Raw genomic sequence first — 24,769 nt, forward strand, 5'->3', positions numbered from 1 at the left:
TTCTGCATATGCTGGAATCCTTAAGAGGCGGGCTCCAAGACCAATGAAGGAATAGATGTGCTGATGAGGCAAGGGCAAGCAAGTGAAGAATGAACTTTTTCTTCCACTGTCCTTTTATCGGCTTCCAGATCAAAGATGCGCCTTCCAGCCTCATGATCCAATCAAAAGCCTGTGTCTTGCATCCTCAAGAGCTGGATCAAAAGCCTGTGCTTTCCAGCCTCAAGATCTGGATGGAAGGCATGTTGCTTTCCTGTCTTAAACTCCAGATCACAGGTGTGCCCTCCATATCTAGATTATAGTTCATTTCAGATATAGTCAAATTGACAACGAAAAATAGCCATCACAGTATACAGGAGCAACAGCAACAGGCTGTAGTATCTGGGGTGGTCTGTAGACCCCACTGACCAACAACTCAGAGAGGTTACTCATACATAGAACTGGGCATTTTATTTGATAGCTTGTGGTGTCTGGGGAGGCATTGTCCCCTACTTATAGAGTAACTGCATGTGAATACTTCTCTATATGTTTTATAGGGTGCTTTACCAGTACTAGGTTTCCATATGGGATTTTCAAATTTCTTCAGTGTTACTTATCCCTCGCATATTCCCCCTGTGTTCTTCCCTATTGTCCCCACCCGTTAACCCTTCCTGTTTCATTGTTTCTCTTGCCCTCTTCAACTACTAACTTCCATCCTCAATTCTTTAAACAGAAAAGCTGTAAAACTCTTCACTGGGAATGGTTTTCATCAGCTACGTCCCCTGGAGAATATCATGGTATTTTAAAAATTAGAAAATTACAGAATTTTTAATATCAGTCCAAGAAACATTTGCTGCGTATCTCCTACATAAATCGTGCTCACACTTTATGGAATCAAGTGAGTCACTCGGTGCCAGAAACCATATGGTTCCTACAAGGTCATTCTCATAGTCATTCTCCTGACTCTTGTCCTTAGCATGTGAACATGGTTCTTCATCATTGCCTTGAATTGCACTCACACCTACTGATATTTGAGGCTTTCTGCTTCACAGCCAAAGTTTTAAAAACAGTATATTGTGTTTCCTAGTTCTAGTTTTTAATGCCTATCAAATATCCTGGTTAATTGCAGCATATTCAACCCTTTAGCATATCACTAGTAGTGTTCTTACATTGGGAAAATATAACATAACCCAGCACTGAAAAATCTGTCACTCACCTTACACTTGACTATGTATCTTCCTCACCAGATTGATGCCCATAGGAAAAGGTCATGTTTAACTTTGTTTCAAATCATGTTGAATTATTGTTTATATTGCTATTAATTGCTTTTAACTCCCAAAAGCAACATTTAGCATCAACTTACTATTCCCATATTGTTTAGCACCAAACCCAGAGTATAGCATGAAGTTTGGGTTTAATTAGCATTCGCCATCTGAATTAAAGTACATAAGATTTATAATTTATAACTTAATGGATACTATTGCTAAATTTTAAACTAACATTTGTTTCTCCTAATTTATCTCAGATGTTTGATCTCCAAAGCTCCAAGAACCAAACTACATATTAGTGAAAGAAAAAATTGTTTACACCTTACAGAATCTAATACACTATAAATATTCCCCTGTAGTCCAGTGAAGGCACAGAATAGATGTAGAAGACATAACATGTTTAGGTTTTGTGACTATATTACAATCACTAAAGTTGTAGCAAAAATTGTGACTTATAAGTGAGGCACAGTGCAACCACAGAAGTAGACCATCCTATGGAGAGAAGCACAGAGACCACGCTACTGTGTGTGTGTGTGTGTGTGTGTGTGTGTGTGTGTGTGTGTGTGCGTGCGCATGTGTGTACTTGTGTATGTGTGTCTGTTAATCTGGAGCCCAAATGACAAGTTTAGGTATTGCCCTTAAGGCACTGTCCAATATTGATTTTGCTGACTCTTTCAAAATCCTAGAACTCTCCAGATAGACTAGGCTCACAAGTCAGTGAGTCCCAGGGATCCACCTGTCTCTGACTCCCAAGCACTAAGATTGTAAATGTATAGCACCATGCCCAGCCCTTTAAAAAACTTTGTTTTATGTATAAGTTTGTATGTCTGAGTGTGAGTATTTATGTCATATGTGCTGTATGCCCATAGAGATCAGAAGACATCATCAAAGGTTAGTAGTACTTGTGAGATGCTTGGTGTGGTGCAGGGAACCAAAATCCAGGAGTCTGCATGAACATCAAGTGTGTTTAATGTGGAGCCATCTCTCCAGCCTTCCAAATTTAAAATAAAAATGTTTAAACATGAATTCTAAAGAGTGAACTCAGATACTCATGTTTGCACAGCCAGTGTTTTATCAACTGAACTATCTCAGCAGCCCCATGTCGCTCTTTCATAAAAATTTTCTCAAGTACCAATATTATATAAAATATATTATCGATTATATATCATAAAATGTTGTGGTGCTGAAAATGGAATGTTGGGCTTGCACATGCTAGACATATACTCTATGGTGCCATACATTCTCTGAATGTGTTCCTTTAAAATTAAAATGCAGCAACATTTGGGAATCAAATTCATAATTTGTTTTCGGAATCATAACTCACACTTATCTTTCTTATAATTTGACTTCTGTATTATATGGTTTCCAGACATTTTTCTAACTTTAAAGGTTCATTCTCACCTTAAACCTTTTGCTCTCCAAAGCGTTAAAGACACACAGACCTACTGTTTAGCCAGAAACTCCAACCGCAGAAAGATGGACAGCCTTTGTGCCCCTCTATCTCTTTAGAAAACAGAATTCATTTTTCTGCTGTCTGATTTAATACTATTTTCCCAATTTTGTTTTTAACCGCATGATCATGATCTTGAATGTTTTTGTTGTTGCTCTTGTATTTCTCCCTTTAGGCAATTCAGGCAGCAAATCTGCATCATATTCCTTTCTATATTAATAAATCAAATGTATTTTTAAATGAGTTAGTAGAGTGGAAAGAAAATATATGCAATATAGATTTCTAGAAATAGGAAAATCTTCTCTGCCAGGCAGAAAAATGGCTTAGACATTTGCCAGATGAGAAGAAGCTAAGTCTCCCCTGGGGACATCGAGTGTTCTCTTCAGGGAAAACTGAGGAAGTGAAATAGGAGCAAAGGTCATTTCTCTGTATTCTCAAAGGGGGAGAATACAGACAGGTGGATTTGTTGTGCACCTTCTGGAAAAAGCCTTTCATAATAACAATACCCACCAATCTTAGCAAAGGGAATATCCCAAATAATGTAGAGCGGGAAAACATTTCCTGCAGACAGTGTGCTGCGTTCACCTCCACACATCCCTGTGGCTACACTGCTGACTAGGATAAAGCGACCCAGATAAGAACTGAAGAAACTTCCAATGACAGTGCTTAATTTGACAAAATGCTCGTAACTGAGCAAGTATCACACATTCACACATTTTTCATTAGTTTCAAATGGGAACCTAGCAGTCAAATCACTTAAGCAGAAAATGCTCATGTAGAGTCCTGTGCTATAACAACCAAAGAGTTTGAAGTCAACTGACAAATTACCTGCGTCATGGGTGGTAGTTTTCTGAAATGGAGACAGATGCAAAAATTCCTAGATTTGACTATAGATAGATTAACTGGACAGAAAATCCACAAGCCAGTACTGGACTTAGCACTTCTGACCTAATGAGCTTAACAGGAACAGGCAGGACTTCCCCTATTTTAAAAAAAATGCTAAGTGGGTGTGGCTAGGGCCAACACAGCCCTGCCTGCTTGTTCTGCCCAGTCCAACATAGTAGAGGTATGTTTGCTGCTTCTGAGAGCCATTCTCTTTGCCTCAGATCCAGGGTTGGGTTGCAGCAGGTCTGTGTTGCCGTTGAGCAAGTTGTAGCACTCTGTTCACAAAACCTGTTTAAATGCTCGGTAGCTAGACCTCCTGAAAGAGTCAGAGTTAGTGCTGGCAGCATGGCCCAGGAAGCCACAGTTTCAAAAACACACGGGCTTTCTTTCTTCCTTCCTTTCTTTCTTTCTTTCTTTCTACCACTGAAGCAGGAAGACCTCTCTTAAAGGAGTCACATTTCTATTGCTATCAGCAAATAGAGCAAGAAGCTGCGTTAAACTCTGTTTTTTGTGTGTGTTTAGAATTCCTTCTCATGCTCTGTCAGATTTTTATGTGGATGTAGTTACCCACGAGATTGACGGAGACTGCTTATTCATTTCCGGATGCCCAGACCAGAAATAATCACACAGAAACTATGTTATTTGCAATACTGTTTGGCTAATAGCTTAAGTGTATTTCTGGTTAACTCTTATGTTTTAAATTAACCCATTTCTATTAATTTTATATTTTACCATGAGTCTCATGGCCTACTGGCAAGCTTCCAGCTGGTAGCTCACATCTTTTTTTTCTGGCGGCTCCATGGCGTCTCTCTGACTCAGCCTTCTTTCTCCCAGGGTTCAGTTAGTTTCCCACCTAGCTCTATTCTGCTAAGCCACTGGCCAAAAAAGATTTAATCATCAACCAGTAAAAGCAACACAGATAGAAGGACTTTCCACACCAACTACCTATGTCAGGGATAAAAAAAAAGACAGAGTCCACATTGGCCAATTGTGTTTGTTAGCCCAGTTTTGGTTCTGACCTACTGGTTTTGCAAAACATAATTGACTTGTCAAATAAGTTTGCTTTGCCCTTGTGTCCATTTGTGAGATTATTCCTTCCCCACTAGCCAGAATAAGAACTAATCTGTGAGTGTCCCCTGAAGTGGAGCCATTTTCTTGGTCTGCATCCTTCATTCTATTCTTATTTGAATCCAGAGTCCTTCAAGAGATGATCACCTGTAGAGCCACATTCGCAAGAGTATGTTGACTTGAAGGAAGACAGCAACAAAGGTTAGTGAGGAACCTCTTAACCTGCTAGAGACATTTTTAAATTCTAACTTCAGTGAATGAACTGAGAAACTGAGGCCTAAGAGTAGCACAAATATGTCCAAGAAAGCTTGGCTGGAGGTCATGGGTCAGACAAGGACAGAGGCCAGGACCAGAGATTGACATTTAACACAGGATAGGATTTTCCACTGTGGGTACCTAATTCCCTATGCCTAGTATTAAGCATTATTTGTGATGGTCTTGGCACTTTTACGGTGTGAAAGTGGATGTGTGTGTGTGTGTGTGTGTGTGTGTGTGTGTGTGATCTATGGGTCATAAACCTAGAGGTTGCATCACTTTGAAAACTAGTGCCTGGTTTATGAGGTCATTTTGTCAAACTGTAACTGGGAGATGTCCTTCCCTTTTTCCATTCCACTTAAGAGTTAACAGTAGGTTGATATAATGGAAGAGTAGCTGTCATGTTTACAGAGCAAAATGTTAACTGCTAACCAAATACAGGAAACGCCCTGCCTTTATCTGCTTGGTGCAGTCACAAGACCGCCCCAGTCTAGGCCTTGACTTTTAATACTGACTCTTCTATATTTTATTAGCCACCCCATTCTATTTTGAAGGCTAATGCATTCTGTATTAAAAGTAAGAATTGGGGATAACTAGAGAGAGTTGATTGTGAACATAATGGAAAGGGACTTGATTAGTTCTCTTAATGCAAATGTAACAGCACTGGAGATATCCCAGATATCTATCAGTGTCTTTTATTCTCAAAGAAGCTGCCACTGAGTGTGCTAAATGTGTGCACAAGGAAGGCTGAAAAGACCAGCTGTCCTTTCTGGAGTGCATTTGAACGAAGGCTGTTCTTTCCTTAGCAGCTGTAGATACTGTTTGCTGAGATTGCTGCTATTTTTGACTTAGCCTTTTTAAAAAAGAAGAAAAAGGAAAGCAAAAAGTTACACACTTCCTGATAGCCCCACGTCCAACTTGCTCTCTGGCCGCCTTGCCCAGGCTTGCAACTGTAAAGCAGGCAACGTTTCCTCGTTTTCTGTGTCCACTTCCTTGCAGTGGCTGCTTCCTTAATCACAGCTGTACATCAGTTTCACATCTGGATCAGCAGAGAAGTCGCAAGCCATGTTTCAGTAGCATCAGCTCCATGGCTGCATCCCAAGGCTTCATGTTTTTGTTCCCATATCTATTTTCAGATACTGGCGCCTGAGTAACACTAGCTAAATTCCCCCAGAAATATCCATGTGAAATCTGAGATAATCTGTGTCTTCCGGCCACAGGCCTGCGAGTCCCAGCATCCTGTCTGCGTTCCCACTTTCCAAAGCTTGACTTGTCTGATCTGTCAGCCCTGACATGGACTTGGCCACCACCTTGCCCTTCAGGAAGCAAAATGTAATCACATTTCTTTCATTAGTGAAAGAAACCGTGCACTGTGTGCCGGTGAATCTGTAGCTGCTCTTCTCTAGCTTGCTCACACTGTCACTGTGCTGGCTGAATAATAGAACACAGTTCTTCATAAATGCTCCAGCCTCCAGTTAGTTATACCTCTGACCCCTATTTACTGACATAAAAGACCCTGCCCTTTTGCCCACCGGTGCCTTTATGTGCTCCTAGGATGCTTTGTTCATCAGTGACACCTCTTTAGCGAGGCATCCCAAATGTTCTCACTGCTACTTCACACTGTTGCAATGTTCTTCTACCTGCCAAGTACGCCCTGTAAGAAAACAAGGACACTGTAGGATATTTTCCGTAAACAATGCTCATTTAAGAATTTCTAAAATATCCATTTAAGGTATATATACTGAACATGATATAGCAGAAAGACATAAGACACCCAAAGTAAGGCCTGGTCCGTGTCATTCTCCTAGTGAGAGGTACCATGTACAAATGCTATGAGGCTATAAAGCTGGGATTCAAGATTGGTTCAGCTCTATCCTCTATGAACTTATGACCTTTGCAAACTATTCATCTTCAGTCTTCTTTTTTTTTAATTTCTTAAGATTTATTTTATTATTTTAAGGTGTGTGTATGTGTGTGTGTGTGTGTGTTTGGGTTTACACATGTGAGTTCTGATGCTCATGGAGGCCATATGTATCTGATCCCCATTAAGCTGGTGCTACAGACAGTTGTGAGCAGCCAAGTATGGTTGCTGGGATCTGAACCTGGAAAAAGCAAAATGAGGGCTGCAAAAGCAATAAGGACTCAACTGCTGAGCCCTCACTCCAGCCCTTTTACTTTTACTAGTTTTTAATGTTTTGTTTCACATGTGAATTATGTGATTGTTTTCTTTTTTCTCTTTTTCTTTTTATTGAGAAAAGGAAGAAAAAAAAAACAAGTTTCCACCTCCTCCCAGCCTCCCATTTCCCTCCCCCTCCTCCCACCCTTCTCCCCCTCCTCCCACTCCTCTCCCTCTCCCTCTCCAGTCCAAAGAGCAGTCAGGGTTCCCTGCCCTGTGGTAAGTCCTAGGTCCTCCCCCCTCTGTCCATATCTAGGAAGGTGAACATCCAAACTGGCTAGGCTCCCACAAAGCCAGCACATTAAGTAGGATCAAAACCCCGTGCCATTGTCCTTGGCTTCTCATCAGCTCTCATTGTTCGCCATGTTCAGAGAGTCCAGGTTTAACCCATGCTTTTTCAGTCACAGTCCAGCTGGCCTTGGTGAGCTCCCAATAGATCAGCTCCACTGTCTCAATGGGTGGGTGCACCCCTCGTGGTCCAGACTTCCTTGCTCATGTTCTCCCTCCTTCTGCTCCTCATTGGGACCTTGGGAGCTCAGTCCAGTGCTCCAGTGTGGGTCTCTGTCTCTATCTCCATCCATCACCAGATGAAGGTTCTATGATGATATGCAAGAAATTCGTCAGTATTGCTATAGGCTAGGGTCATTTCCGGTTCCCTATCCTCAGCTGCCCAAGGAACTAACTGGGGACCTCAGCTTGGGCTCCTGGGAGCCACTCTAGGTTCAAGTCTCTTGCCAACCCTAAAGTGGCTCCCTTAACTAAGAATTGTGCTTCCGTGCTCCCCTAGCCTACCTTCCTTTATCCCAATCTTCCTTTTTCCCCAAGTTCCCCCCTTCCTCTCCTTCTCCCTTTTCTCTCTCCATCTCCCCTTACCCCCATCCCACCCCACCCCCAAGATCCCAATTTTCTCCCCGGCAATTTTGTCTACTTCCCATAGCCAAGAGGACAACTATATGTTTTTCCTTTGGTTCAACTTCTTACTTAGCTTCTTTAGGATCACCAATTGTAGACTCCATGACCCTTATTTATGGCTAGAAACCAATTATGAGTGAGTACATCCCATATTCATCTTTTTGGGTCTGGGTTACCTCACTCAGAATAGTGTTTTCTATTTCCATGCATTTGCATGCAAAATTTGAGAAGTCATTGTTTTTTACCGCAGCGTAGTACTCTAGTGTGTATATATTCCATACTTTCTTCATCCATTCTTCCATTGAGGGGCCTCTAGGTTGTTTCCAGGTTCTGGGTATTACAAATAATACTGCTATGAACATGGTTGAACAAATGCTCTTGTCATATGATAGGGCATCTCTTGGGTATATTCCCAGGAGTGGTATTGCTGGGTCCAGGGGTAGGTTGATCCCGAATTTCCTGAGAAACCAAAACACTGATTTCCAAAGTGGTTGCACAAGATTGCATTCCCACCAGCAATGGATGAGGGTACCCCTTCCTCCACAGCCTCTCCAGCAAAGGCTATCATTGGAGTTTTTTATTTTAGCCATTCTGACAGGTGTAAGATGATATCTCAATGTTGTTTTGATTTGCATTTCCCTGATCGCTAAGGAGGTTGAGCATGACCTTAAGTGTCTTTTGGCCATTTGAACTTCCTCTGCTGAGAATTCTCTGTTCAGTTCAGTGCCTCATTTTTTAATTGGCTTAATTAGCATTTTAAAGTCTAGTTTCCTGAGTTCTCTATATATTTTGGAGATCAGACCTTTGTCTGTTGTGGGGTTGGTGAAGATTTTCTCCCAGTCAGTAGGTTACCTTTTTGTCTAGGTGACAGTGTCCTTTGCTTTACAGAAGCTTCTCAGTTTTAGTAGGTCCCATTTATTCAATGTTGCCCTTAATGTCTGTGCTGTTGGGGTTACACATAAGAAGCGATCTCCGGTGCCCATCTCCTGTAGGGTACTTCCCACTTTCTCTTCTATTAGGTTCAATGTGTTCTGACTGACAGTGAGGTCTTTAATCCATTTGGACTTGAGTTTTGTGCATGGTGATAGATATGGGTCTATTTTCATTCTTCTACAGGTTGACATCCAGTTATGCCAGCACCATTTGTTGAAGATGCTTTCTTTCTTCCATTGTATACTTTTGGCTCCTTTATAAAAAATGGGGTGTTCATAGGTTTGTGGGTTAAAATTCGGGTCTTCTATACGATTCCATTGGTCGACTTCTCTGTTTTTATGCCAGTACCACACTGTTTTCATCACTGTAGCTCTATAATAGAGTTTGAAGTCAGGGATGGTAATGCCTCCAGACAATCCTTTATTGTATAGGACTGTTTTGGCTATCCTGGGTTTTTTCTTTTTCCATATAAAGTTGATTATTGTCCTCTCAAGATCTGTGAGGAATTTTGATGGGACCTTGATGGGGATTGCATTGAATCTATAAATTGCCTTTGGTAGAATTGCCATTTTTACTATGTTGATCCTCCCAATCCAAGAGCAAGGGAGGTCCTTCCAATTTCTGGTATACTCCTCAGTTTCTTTCTTCAATGCCTTAAAGTTCTTGTCAAATAGATCTTTCACTTCCTTGGTTAGAGTTACCCCAAGATATTTTGTGTTGTTTGTGGCTATCGTGAAAGGTGAAGCTTCTCTGATTTCCCTCTCTGCTTCCATATCCTTTGTGTATAAGAGGGCGACTGATTTTTTGGAGTTGATCTTGTATCCTGCCACATTACTAAAGCTGTTTATCAGCTGTAAAAGTTCTTTGGTGGAGTTTTGGGGGTCGCTTATGTACACTATCATATCATCTGCAAATAACGAAAGTTTAACTTCTTCCTTTCCAATTCGAATCCCCTTGATCCCCTTATGTTGTCTTATTGCTATTGCTAGAACTTCAAGCACTATATTGAAGAGGTATGGCGAGAGTGGACAGCCTTGTCATGTTCCTGAGTTTAATGAGATGGCTTTGAGTTTCTCTCCATTTAATTTGATGTTAGCTGTCGACTTGCTGTATATAGCTTTTATTATATTTAGGTATGACCCTTGTATCCCTAATCTCTCCAATACTTTTATCATAAAGGGATGTTGAATTTTGTCAAATGCCTTTTCAGCATCTAATGAGATGATCATATGGTTTTTTTCTTTCAGTTTATTTATATGATGGATTACATTGATAGATATTCGTATGTTGAACCAGCCCTGCATCCCTGGGATGAAGCCTACTTGATCATAATGGATAATTTTTCTGATGTGTTCTTGGATTCGGTTTGCCAGTATTTTGTTGAGGATTTTTGCATCGATGTTCATGAGTGAGATTGGTCTATAGTTCTCTTTCTTGGTTGAGTCTTTGTGTGGTTTTGGTATCATAGTAACTGTAGCTTCATAAAAGGAATTTGGCAATGCAACTTCTGTTTCTATATTGTGAAATACATTAAGGAGTATAGGTATTATGTCTTCTTGGAAGTTCTGGTAGAATTCCACATTGAAACCATCTGGTCCTGGGCTTTTTTTGGTAGGGAGGTTTTTGATAACCTCTTCTAATTCTTCGCGACTAACAGGTCTATTTAGATTGTTCACCTGGTCCTGGTTTAACTTTGGTATATGGTATTTATCTAAAAAAGTGTCCATTTCTTTTACATTTTCCAGTTTTGTGGCATACAGGCTTTTGTAGTAAGATCTAATGATTCTCTGAATTTCCTCTGTGTCTGTGGTTATGTCCCCCTTTTCATTTCTGATCTTATTAATTTGCAAATTCTCTCTCTGCCGTTTGATTAGTTTGGATAGGGGTTTGTCAATCTTGTTGATTTTCTCCAGGAACCAGCTTTTTGTTTCATTGATTCTTTGTATTGTTTTCTGTGTTTCTATTTTGTTGATTTCAGCCCTCAGTTTGATTATTTCCAGTCTTCTACTCCTCCTAGGTGAGTCTGCTTCTTTTTTTTCTAGAGCTTTCAGGTGGGCTGTTAAGTCTCCAATGTGGGCTTTCTCTGTTGTCTTTAAGTGGGCACTTAGTGTTATGAACTTTCCTCTTAGGACTGCTTTCATAGTGTCCCATAAGTTTAAGTATTTTGTTTCTTTATTTTCATTGAATTCCAGGAAGACTTTAATTTCTTTCTTTATTTCTTCCTTAATCCAGGTATGGTTCAGTAGTTGACTGTTCAGTTTCCATGAATTTGTAGGCTTTCTGGGGGTAGCATTGTTGTTGAATTCTAACTTTAATCCGTGGTGATCTGATAAGACACAGGTGGTTACTATTTTTTTTTTTTTTGTAACTGTGGATGTTTGCTTTGTTACCGACTATGTGGTCGATTTTTGAGAAGGTTCCATGAGCTACAGAGAAGAAGGTATATTCTTTCCTATTTGGGTGGAATGTTCTATAGATGTCTGTTAAGTCCATTTGATTTATTACCTCCCTTAATTCTCTTATTTCTCTGTTAGGTTTCTGTCTGATTGACCTGTCTATTGGTGAGAGAGGAGTGTTGAAGTCTCCTACTATTAGTGTGTGCAGTTTGATGGCTGCCTTGAGTTTTAGCAATGTTTCTTTTATGTACGTGGGTGCTTTTATATTAGGGGCATAGATGTTCAGGATTGAGACTTCATCCTGATGAACTGTTCCTGTTAAGAGTATAAAATGTCCCTCTTCATCTCTTCTGATTGATTTAAGTTTGAAGTCAACTTTGTTAGAGATTAGTATGGCCACACCTGCTTGTTTCTTAGGTCCATTTGCTTGATAAGCCTTTTCCCAGCCCTTTACTCTGAGTAGGTGCCTGTCTTTGTGGTTGAGGTGTGTTTCTTGTAAACAGCAGAATGTTGGATCCTGTTTTCGAATCCAATCTCTTAGCCTGTGCCTTTTAATAGGTGAGTTGAGTCCATTGACATTAAGTGATATTAATGACCAGTGGTTGTTAACTCCGGTCATTTTTTTAGTCGTAGAGTTTGTGTGTTTCCCTTCTTTGATTTGTGTTGGTGAAGGGTCTCTAGATGTCTGAGTTATTGTGGTGGTTGTTGGACTCCTTGGTTAGTGATTTTCCTTCTATTACTTTCTGTAAGGCTGGATTTGTGGCTGCGTATTGTTCAAATTTGTTTTTATCGTGGAAAATTTTATTTTCTCCATTTATAGTGAACGAAAGCTTGGCTGGGTATAGTAATCTGGGCTTGCATCCATGGTCTCTCAGTTTCTGCAGTACATCTATCCAGGACCTTCTGGCTTTCATGGTTTCCATGATGAAGTCAGGTGTAAGTCTGATAGGTTTACCTTCATAAGTAATTTGGCCTTTTTCCTTTGCAGCTCTTAATATTCTTTCCTTATTCTGTATGCTTTGTGTTTTGATAATTATATGGCGAGGGGATGTTTTTTTTTTGATGCAGCCTATTCGGTGTTCTGTATGCTTCTTGCACCTTCATAGGTATATCTTTCTTTAGGTTGGGAAAGTTTTCTTCTATAATTTTATTAAATATATTTTCTGGACCATTGAGCTGCACTTCTTCTCCTTCTTCTACTCCTATTATTCTTAGGTTTGGTCTTTTTATTGTGTCCCATATATCCTGAATATTTTGTGATGAGAGTTTGTTGGACTTGCTGTTTTTTTTGATCAGTTTGTTTATTTTCTCTATGTTATCTTCAGAATTTGAGATTCTTTCTTCTAACTCTTGTATTCGGTTGGTTATGCTTGTTTCTTTAGACTCTGTTTGTTTACTTAAATTTTCCATGTCCAGCCGGCCCGCTGTTTTTGTTTTCTTCTTTGCCTCCATTTCAGTTTTCAAGTCTTGCACCGTTTCCATTATCTGTTTGATTGTTTTTCCTTGGTTTTCTAGGGTATCATTCACTGATTTATTCAATTCTTCAAACTTTCTGTTATATTTCTCATCCATTTCTATAAGGGCGTTTTTTACATGCTGTTGAAGGGCGTCAATCACGTTCATGAAGTCAATCTTTTCTACTTCTTTTTTTTTATTTAAATTTATTTATTTATTAAGGATTTCTGCCTCGTCCCCACAACCGCTTCCCATTTCTCTCCCCCTCCCCCGATCAAGTCCCCCTCCCTCATCTGCTCGAAGAGCAATCAGTGTTCCCTGACCTGTGGGAAGCCCAAGGACTGCCCACCTCTATCCAGGTCTCATATGGTGGGCATCCAAACTGCCTAGGCTCCCACAACGCCAGTACGTGCAGTAGGATCAAAAACCCACTGCAATTGTTCTTGAATTCTCAGTATTCCTCATTGTCCGCTATGTTCAGCTAGTCCGGATTTATCCCATGCTTTTTCAGACCTAGTCAATCTTTTCTACTTCTTCTTGATGAAGGTGTTCATGTCCTCCCGTTGTGAGGTCGCTGGTTTCTGGTGGCTTCATGTTGCTTTTCAGCTTGTTGGGCGAATTCTTGCCTTGGCGTCTGCCCATCTCTTCTTCCAAATGCTCCCTGATGGATCTTCTTTTACTGGATCAGGTCTCCTTGTCTACCCAACGCTGGCTCTCCCCAATGTTGGCTCTCCCCAACGCTGGCTCTCCTGGTGCCCCAACGCTGGCTCTCCCCAACGCTGGCTCTCCTGGTGCTGAGAGATCAGGCCTCCGTGCTGATACGGCAGCTTGCAAACAAAGCGCCTACCCTGCTTGGTGCAGGCAGGCTATAGAAGCAAAGGAACTCCCACCCGCTTGGGTGCCCCGAGGATTCGGACCCAGTGCCCAGACAGGCTGGGCTGGGTGATGTTATGTGCCGAAAGAGGGCGGTGGGGCCGAAGTGGGGAGGGTTCTGGATGGAAGTTGGGTGGGCTAGGAAGAAAGAGGCGGTATGCAGGGAGGAGAGGCCCTGCTTCTTCAGTCTTCTTAAGTTAAACACTAGTGCCAGGAAAATCCTATCAGTATCACAAGATTGCTATTAGAAAGAAGTTTTTAATGTATATAAATTATATAAGTGCCAGGTGGCGCTGATGCATGCCTTTAATCCCAGCACTCATGAGGCAAAGGCAGATGGATCTCTGTGAGTTTGAGACCAGCCTGGTCTACAAGAGCTAGTTCCTGGGCAGGCTCTAAAGCTACAGAGACACGCTATCTCTAAAAAACAATAAATAAGTAAATTGTGTAAGTTATTCAGTTTTGGGAAGTATTATTTAAGCAAATAATTCTGTAAGTAGCATATAAAAAAATATGCATACCTTTGAATTTTAGAATGTTTTAACTGGCTATGAGCTTTCCATACCTGGGAAATTTACAAATATATTGATATATTTTAACCTATATTTTATGGTCTATATTTCCCCTTCCTGGCTGTAGTCATAAAAATGATTTCTTTGAAATTAGTATCTTTCCAAGGAACTTAAGGGTCAAGAAGAAATTAGTGCATTTAGGTAGTCCTTCCCTGCCCATCATTTTCAAATTTTAGCAACAATCTATCTTTGGGTTGCAATTGCTCTCCACAGTGATCATTCCTAGAATATTATTATGATGAAAACCATACATTTCAATTATATTTTAGTAGGAATTTATAAATATGCTTAAATATGCCAGAGTTACTATATTCTTCATGTGTTTTGCCATAAGTCAATTCAATAAATTACATACCAGCCTCTGCCTTTGGAAGAATTCTAGTAAAGCATATTCCTTATATTCTATAGACACAAATCAGGTAGACTATCACAGTCACTCAGGCTAAGGAAGACAACCACTCATGTTTATTAAATTCCAGAGTACGATGAAAAATCATTAAAGAATCAACAGACTCTATGCACCTGAGATGAATATACAGTGTATTCTTTGACACTGTGAGGGTTTACCTTCGTACAGAGTGAAAACTTCATGGAGCCATAGGGAAAAACTGTAAATAAAAGTAGCTCTAAGAGGCAAAGGTCACAAAGGGAGTTATTTTTGGCCATTTCACTTGAGCTTTCTATTATACTGTCTAGGTCACAAAAATTACTCTCCAATAGTAGATACAAAGAGTGTGAAATATTCAAACAAATTTGGTACCTTGGTAATAAAGTTACTACATTTGGTAATGGAAATACAAAGCATGCTGGCTATGCATAACTAACTTCTCCTCAGTAAGCCGCTCTATTCAGAAATCTCTGGGAGTGGAGGTAACCAGGAGAAGACGGAAGACAGAAAGCAAAGAACAAACCTCTCATGCCTGGCTGTGTTTTCTGGCTGCAGCATCAGGACCCACATCTCCGGATGCTGCCCATATCTTTTGACAGCATCTTACTCTGCGAGAACAAACAGAGCTTAGAAAGCCGAAGCGACCAGGTGTGTGACTGCTCGCTGATACTTTGAGGTATCAGCATGATCAATGATATGAACTCTGCTACGCTGATGTTTAGGTTGGATTTCTGTGAGATGGGAGACCACCTTCGAAGCTTTGAGGCTATCCTCTGCCTCACCACTGCTGAGCAACTTTCTCAAAGGAGCAGAGTAATTAGTGCTATAACTTTGGTGTGTGGCAAGAATAGTACTACGTTCCTCTCAGACTTCAGGACAGCATAAGAATAGAAACAGCGTGTCCTTAAGTAGGCCAGAGCATGTAATGTTCTAAATCATTTCAGCACTTGAGTAGTTTTTCCTGTGGGTTGTGGCTGTTGTTTGTTGGGGTTTTTAAGTAGAAATGTCCAAGGAGAAAATGTCCTTGGTGAAGGGTACATACAAATCTGCATTTTGTTTTGAGTGGAAATTTATGATTTGTGAAGTCTTATTCTTGAGAGGTTTTGATTTCCCAGTTCTGGGTTTTCTAACCTTCTTAACAATATTTATTCATCTAGGTCAAGATACTGTTTAAAGAAAGGGGGTAAATTTGGCCAAAATTAACTCAACTCAAACCAGGAATTTTGTTGGTTAGGGTCCTTAGGAAGCCTAAAGGGAACTTTGGATTCAGACAAGACAGGATCTACATCAGCTTTTCTCTCTTTCCCTACATTAAGTTCCCTTGAAGGCAAGAGTGCACACAGGTGGAGAGGCACACACAAGCCAGAGCTTCGGGAAGTGCTCAAACACGCTTCCAAAGGCTCAAACCCCAAACTCACTCCTAGGATTTGAACCTGAAATTTCCTCCCAGGCTTATTTCCCAGTGGTGCTTGTCTTGGAAGGTTATGAAACCTTTAAGATTCAGGGATCAGCTGGCAAAGCAGATCACTGAAACTTGATATGCCACAGCTGGTTGATCTCCATGGGAGGCCTGCCCTTTTATAAAGAGAAACTGAAGAAAAGGAATGGAAAAGGTGAGGAGAAGGGCTGGGAGGAGAGAAGGGAGGGGAAGCTGCAGATGGGATGTAAAAACAGAATAGAAAAAGGATTTCAAAGGATTTGTGAGCCTCACTCTCACCTAGAATGTTGCTCTACTGCTCCTCTGTTAGCGTGGTCACCACTTCTCTCTCTGTTCAGACATTTGTTTAAATGTCTTCATTGGAGAGGCCTGCCTCGTTGCCTCATGATGGTCCCTGTTTCTATTTCCCTGCCCTGGCCTTTCTGTCTTCAGAGCCTGTACCTCAACTTGTGTTTGTTATTATGTATTATTACTAACTCCCAATCCTTCCCAACAAAGAGCTTAGGCAGGAATTCAGTAAACATATGTGGAAAACACCTGGGAAAATAAATAGGGTAGTGAAAAAAAAATGTACTAAGGCCCGAAGATTATGTCCCTGGATATCCCTATTGAACATAGGGATCATTTTGAGCTGAAGGCTCTTAAGAATCAAGAAATGGATAGAAAAATTCTGACATCATGATTTTCTTATTGCAGTAAAGAAAATTGTCATTTATGAACCAGAAAGAGAAGGGCTCTAGTAACTCTCATTAAGATAGGTACAGTGTTAAATCTGTATGGTAAAGCTCAAAAACAGCCCGTGTGCAGTGTACTGGTTAGTCTTTGTCTACTTGACACACATTCAAGTCACCTGGGATGAAAGAAAGCTCACTTGAGGAATTGCCTCCATCAGATCAGCCTGTGCACAAAACTATTGGTGCATTTTCTTCATTGTTAATTGATATAGGAGATCTCATTCCACAGTAGATCAAAACACCCTTAGGCAGATGGTTTTGGGCTGTATAAAAAAGGTAGCTGAGCTTGGCCAGGGGAAGCAAACCTGCAAGCCGTGTTCTTCTCTGGTCTCTGCTTCAGTTCCCTGTCTCCAAATTCCTACTCTGAGTATCTGTCTTAACTTCCCTTTGGACAGAAATTTACAGCTGTAAGAATGGTCTGTCCTTAAAGCTGTTAGGTAAAATAAATATTTTCTTCCCCGTGTTAGTTTTGGTCAGTGCTTTCACAGCAACAGAAGTCTAAACTAGAATATGTGCTCTGCTTTTCCCAGTCAGCTTTTCATGTTAACTCTCTGTCATCAAAGAGTCTCAAATCATTCTTTATCTTAAGACAGAATCTAAGCCTAAATTATAAATATCTTCTTTACCATACACATGTCTGACTATTGACCTATGTTAGCTGTAGAATATACAGGTTATTGAACTTGTCTGTTCTTCTCTCTCTAGCTACCCCACCTTTGTCTAGTATGATTTACATGATCCCATCTAAAGACCCTAAGGCGGATAGAGGAAGAGATTCTTCCCACCCTATAGACCATCATCACTGGAGAGACTAGTTCTATAACAGTTGTGCCTCTTACCTTCTCTGCCTCTCTCTTCTTCATTCTCCTGGGGCTTCCTAATCACTTTCTGACTCTGTGCTCACTATGGTATTGGGGACACAGAACTGGGGAACACAGAATATAGTCAAAGGTATTCACCCCGACTCATCTGGAAAATATATTTCAGCTTCTATCTTCAACTTGTATTTCTACCCATCTGTCTATTTATCAATATGACTTCCCCCATCTGTATGTGCCTGAGAGATTGTGTGAGGGAGGGGATTGGGTATCACAGATCAATTGGTGATTGTAAATTCTCAAAAAATAGAAAAAACTCAAATTGTACCATAAACATTTTAGGAAATGAATGTTTTTGTCTTAGCTGTTTTCAAATTTATACACTAAAATTGACCCATTTGACTATCGTAATGAAATGCCACAACTCTGTGTTTGAATAAGAGGAATACAAGTCTAGTATTTGAAGAGCGACTGGTGTCTGAAACTGGGGTGTCAGTCTACTCTGTGCTGTTGTTATTTCTGTTCACAATACCTTTCCATGGTAGACATATAAGTGGCGTGAAGCAAGATGACAGAAAAGCAAGCAGGACAGACTTTAGCGCAGCGGTTCTCAAGGCATAGGTCGTGAACCCTTGGGAGGTTGAATACCCCTTTCACAGGAGTCGCATATCAGATATCCTTCATGCCAGACATTTACTTTATGGTTCTTAATAGTGTCAAAATTACAGTTATGAGGTAGGAGCAAATATAATTTTATGGTTGGGGGTCACCGCAATATGAGGAGCTGTGTTAAAGCGGTGCGGCATTAGGAAGGTTGAGAACCACTGCTCTAGGGTTATCTTACAAGGACAGTTATCCCATTAGACCAGATCTTCACACTAATGACTTCATCCACTCTAATTACCACTTAAAACCTCCATTTCCAAATACCGAGGTATGGGGAGTCAGAGCGTCCAAACAGAGATTTCAAGAAGCAAAACACTGGATCCATAACGAGGATCACTCAAATAAAATAAGAAATATAACTAAATCAATATGGCTTTAGAGTCTTGCCTGTCTGCTACAAGTCTGCATCTTGCAGAAGTCATGTGACTGGGTCTGGGGGGATGGTTCAGCAGTTAAGAATTCTTATTCTTGCAGAAGACCTGTGAGTCCCGGAACCCACATTGTGACTCCCAGAAGCCATAGGACTTGAGAGGGACCTGGTATTGAAAAAGGCAAACTTTAGAATTTTAAATGGTGAAATCCAACCCTGAATTCTCACGAACATTGTTCAGTTTTACTTTTTCCTGTAGTTCTCCCTGTGTGGACAAAAACAAATGCTCTTCAAACTCCGGATGCTCTTGCAGGAAATGTGGCCATCTCCCGAGCTCTAGAGCAGCCTTCAAATCACCACTGACTGTTATGAAAGAGGTTTATGAACCATGAATAAAGCATATAGCTCAAGAACCGTCTCATTTATAAGAAGTATAAAGCAGGGATTTTTCTCTTGTCCTGAAATATCCAAATAATCCTTCCCACAGAATTAAATAGTAAATCTTCACGCAGGCTCTTTGTTTAGCTTTTATCCTCAGCTTTACTTCACACACCATACCCTGGCACAACTCGATCAAGATCAGAAAAGAATCTATGTGTGAGTGATATGTGTACAGGAGGAAAGGGAAGAGGGTACCTGTTTCCAAACACTGTATTCTAGACATGTTAGACATAATTTATTTTAAAACTACAAAAATCCTGCAGAGGACGTAGTGATGCCTTCACTTACAAATGAAAAAAGTGAGACTCAGGGAGATTTTGTAGCTTATCTCAACCCCTCATTGGGAAGTCAGAATGGTGGCCTCAGACCAGGATCAAGTATTGGCATTTGTGTTATCAAAGATGTTTTCATTAGGACTGTAATATAAAAATCTACGTGATTTTAGTCACCTAGAATAGATGAGCGTCCTGGTGGACCTTCCCCATTTTCTTGGTTCCCACACCCAACAACAGGTCACACCTGCCAGAAGACTCCGTAGGCTGCCTGCCTTCTTACCTCACCTACTCTCTCAGCAACCCCCTCTGACATTATCTCCAAAGCGTCTTCCCTTCCTCATCACTGTTTCAGAGCCCCCAGCTCAGGCAGAGTTTTTCTGCTGGACCAGAGACCAAACTGGCCACCAGAATTCTAGGTAGACCATACACCCAAAGACTTCCTTCACTTTCTCAGTGCCTACCATACTGTCTCTAACCCCCTCACCCCCTCCTCCTCATTCTTGCCATGGCCCACTCTCTAACTCAGGAAGACTCTGTGCTGGATCAGAGGTCACCAGGCTGAAGAGGGATGCTTAAAATAAATCCCACACTAGCTCAGAACTGAGTATAATAGTGAGTTATTTATTTAGGGGTAGACTCACAGATTACAGTCCTCTGCTAGAACGGGGAACAGCAACTGAATCCCACAGCTGGAAGAGAGGTCAGTCGTGCATTTTACATCGGCTTCTTTTTATCCGCCTACTTGGGCGTGGCTTCCTACACTGTTTATGCCTATGTGAAGCACGCATCCGATCTCTTTTCCAGCTGCAGGATTTGGTTACTGTTCCTCGTTCCAATTGTGATTTGTGAGTCTACCCCTAAATAAAAAAAAAAACAAAAAAAAAAACAAAAAAACCTCTATTATTCTCAATTTTGAGCTACTGTGGGATTTCTTTTAAGTGTCCTTCTTAAATCCCCTGCTCAATCACAGTCCCCACAGGACAGAAGACCAGAGAGAAAACAGAAACTAAGGAACAAAACACCTATCAAACAAAAATAAATGCAGAAATGGAGCCTACACCTATAATCACACCAAATCCAGATGTCTAGATACAAGCATAAGAACACAACCAACAACAGCCAGGGCAGTATGTCACTACCATAGCCCAGTTTTCCCACCACAGCAAGACCTGAATATTCCAACAAACTAAAGTGCAAGAAAAAGACCTTGAAACAAACTTCATGGAGATGAAGATATACTTAAAGAGGAATTGAATAAATTCCTTATAGAAAGGAAGGAAAAAACAAACAAAAAATAGAGAAAATAAATAATCCCTCACAGAAAGCAAGAAAGAAACCGAAAAGTTGCAGGAAGTGAATAAAGCTGTCTGAGATCTAAGGATAGAAATAAAAGACATTAGAAATTAGAATTTTAGAAATAAAAAATCTTGGCAAACAAAAAGGAAATACAGAAGCAAACTTCACCCACAGAATACATGAGATGGAAGGGAGAAGATACAATAGAAGAAATAGAGACACTGATTAAATAAAATGTTAAATCTAAAAAAGAAATCATAATGTAAAACATACATTAAATCTGGAAAACTCAAAAGACCAAACTTAAAAATATTGGGAGCAGAAGGAGAGAAATCCCAGCTCAAAATACCAGAAAATATTTTCAGCAAAATCATACAACAAAGTTCTCCTAACCTAAAGAAGGAGTTGCCTATAAAGGTGCAAGAGACATACAGAGCACCAAATAGATGGGGCTTACAGACTGTGAGAGATCACAGATGCCAGCCCAGAATGCTATACCTAGCGAAACCTTCAATCACTACAGATATTCCATGATAAAGTAAAGTTTAAGCGGCATATAGTTACAAGTTCAGAAGACGCTAGAAGGAAAGCTCAGGTCAAGGAGTCATTGGTCATCGTTATCTCTCAGTGTCAGGAGACTCTCTTCCCACCCCACCCCCCCAAAAGACCCAGACTAATAGAATAGATGCAAAAATGAGATCCATCTTTCTGCTTCATACAAAAACATATCTCAACATCAAAGATAAACTACCTTAAAGAGCTGCAAAATTTTTTCTAAGTAAATGGAACTAAAAAGCAAGCTGATATAGCTATCCTAATATTTAACAAAATAGACTTCAAACCAAAATTAATCAAACAAGATAGGGAAGGACACTTCATACCAATCAAAGGAAAAATCCACCAAGATGGCATTTTAATACTAAATATCTATGCCTTGAATACAAGGGCACCTGCATTGTAAAGAAAATATTATTAAAGATTAAATCCCATATTGACCCTCACACATTGATAGTGGAAGACTTCAATATCCCACTCTCACCAATGGACAGAGCATCCAGACAAAAAGTAAACAGAGAAATAATGGAACTGCCAGATGTTATGACTCAAATGGACCTAACTGATATCTACAGACTATTTTATGCAAACTCAGAATAATATACCTTTTTCTCTCCACCTCATGAAACTTTCTCCAAAATTGATCACATACTTGGTCACAAAGCAAGTCTCACCAGATACAAGAAAACTGAAATAACCCTCTATGTCCCGTCAGATCACAAAATAAAACTTGATTTCAAAAACAATGGAAACAAAACAAACTCCTAAAACTGGAAAGCTTCATACTAGGATAAAACAGAAATAAAGAAAGAAATTAAACTCTTTCCAGAATTCAATGAATATAAGTGTTCAGCATACCCAAACTTATGGGACCCAATGAAAGTATTGTTAAGTGGAAAGTTTATAGTGCTAAGTGCCTACATTAAAACAAGGGAGAGATCTCATACTATTAAATTAACAACACACCTGAAAACTCTAGAACAAAAAAGTAAACACACCCAAGAGGAGGAGATGATAAGAAAAAAACCAATCTGATAGCTAAAATATAAAATAGAAACAAAAAGTACAAACAATCAAGAGACAAAAAAAATTATTCTTGAGAAAATCAAGATAGACTCACCCTTATCCAAACTAACAGAAGGAGAGAGAATATTCACCTTTTAAAAATCAGAATAAAAGAAAAAGACATAGCAACAGACACCTAGAAAGTCAAATAATCTTCAGATCATATTTAAAACCCTGTACTTCACAAAATTAGAAAATTTTTAAAAATGGATAATTGTCTTGACTAATATTACTTACCAAGTTAAATCAGTATCAGATAAACAATTTAAATAGACCCATAAACCCTAAGGAAATAGAAATAGTCATTATAATCTCTCAATCAGGGGAAAAAATGGTTTTAGTGTAAAATGCTACCACACTTTCAAAGAAGAGCTGACTCTAATACTTCTCAAATTATTCAACAAAATAGAAATAAAAGGAATATTGCCAAATTCATTTTATGAGGCAACAGTCACCCTGATATCCAAACCTCAGGAATATTTGACAAAGAAAGAGACCAATTTCCACTTATGAACACAGATGCAATAATACTCAACAAAATACTCACAAACCAAGAATACATGGAAAAGATCAGGGATCATGACCAAGAAGACCTCATTCTAGAGATACAGGACTCTTTTTCTCCTACTGAGCTACCTTATCCAGTCTTGATATGAGGGTTTGTGCCTAGTCTTATTATATCTTTTTATGTTATGTTTGGTTGCTACCCTCATGAGAACTGCTCTTTTCTGGAGGGAAATGGAGGAGCAATGGATCTTGGAGAGAGAGGAGGTGTGTGTGTGTGTGTGTGTGTGTGTGTGTGTGTGTGTGTGTGTGCGTGTGTGTGTGTAGGGGGTGGGGTGATGTGAGAGGAATGGAGCAAAGCAATGCCGTGGTCTGGATAAAAAGAAAAAGAATAGGTTAGAGACTCATCAAAGATTTAGAAAGTTCTTCTCAGGTCAGAATGTATAACAGCAATGATTACACCCTTTTAGTCACAAAGTGGAAGCTATGGCTGCAGGAACTTTGCTAGCCACTTGCTTGTCAGCACCAAGGTTACCCAGCACTCATGAGCCCACAGTTACACTTCTCAACCAAAGGGCCTGGCTCTGTCTTTGGTATAAAGATTCTGTCTACACTTGTAACTCAAGCCATAACTTTCTTCTTCAGTCTTCTGAGCCATAGTAAAATATTGGTTGCCATGGAGTTTTTAACAACTACTTCTCTTTCACCTTCATGATGAGCTAAGGTGGTGTATTTTCTTTTTTTATTATTATAATTTATTGTCATTGTACAAAAACTGATAAATTTCATTATAATAGTCTTATGTGTGTGTGTGTGTGTGAGAGAGAGAGAGAGAGAGAGAGACAGACAGACAGACAGACAGACATATGCTTTATTCATATTCAAACTGATATCCCGAAAAATCCTGATATTTACTTGTTGCAAAATTTTATGCTGAGGGCTGGAGAGATGGCTCAGTGGTTAAGAGCATTGCCTGCTCTTCCAAAGGTCCTGAGTTCAATTCCCGGCAACCACATGGTGGCTCACAACCATCTGTAATGAGGTCTGGTGCCCTCTTCTGGCCTGCAGGCATACACACAGACAGAACATTGTATACATAATAAATAAATAAATATAAAAAAAAATTATGCTGAGTGAATGTTTGCAAAACAAACACACCATAAAATTCTTAAATCATTATGTTCTCATAAGGAACCTAATACAACTGGTAACATAGACTAGGTTTGTAGTAACATGACATGGAGTTTGGAAAGAGTTGGCGTCCAATGTGGGCTATTTTGCCCCCGACTCAAGCGGGTAGCCCGCTAGCTAACACAGCACCCTCCTGGGTGCTGTTTTTTAGTTCGTGACTCAGGCCCCAGTGCCGAGTCCGAGACACACTCAGCCACACAGGCCCATTCTGCCCTGCCTGCTTGCCAGAGCAATTAACCCCTCCCTGCCTGCCTTGGCTAAGTTTGGAGCAGAACCCCACTGCCTGAATTAGCAGAAACTCAAGTACCTGCGGTTTTGCAACAAAAGCCGCCACAGTGGCAGATTTGGTCTGATACAAAGTGACTTGCCCGGGGGGTGGTGGCACACGCCTTTGATACCAGCACTTGGGAGGCAAAGTCAGGGGGATCTCTGTGAGTTTGAGGCCTGCCAGGCAGTGGTAGCGCAGGCCTTTAATCCCAGCACTTGGGAGGCAGAGGCAGGCGGATCTCTGTGAGTTCGAGACCAGCCAGGCAGTAGTGGTGCACGCCTTTAATCCCAGCACTCGGGAGGCAGAGACAGGCAAATCTCTGTGAGTTCAAAGACAGCCTGGTCTACAGAGTTACTTCAGGTCAAAGATACAGAGAACCTGTCTCAAAAAGGAAAGAGTTAAAAGTAAAAATAAACAAAATAGAGGTTAAAACAAAGCTGCACAAAGATGGAAAATACACAGAGAATTTTGATACTGTATGCTATTATGCTCTCTTTAAATTATTTAAATGCTGAGGAAGGAGCAACAGATGCTAAAAGAT

The sequence above is a fragment of the Microtus oregoni genome, unplaced genomic scaffold (genome assembly GCF_018167655.1).
Source record: "Microtus oregoni isolate MIOR12 unplaced genomic scaffold, Mior012 000008F_ref0000371, whole genome shotgun sequence".
Taxonomy (NCBI): Eukaryota; Metazoa; Chordata; class Mammalia; order Rodentia; family Cricetidae; genus Microtus; species Microtus oregoni.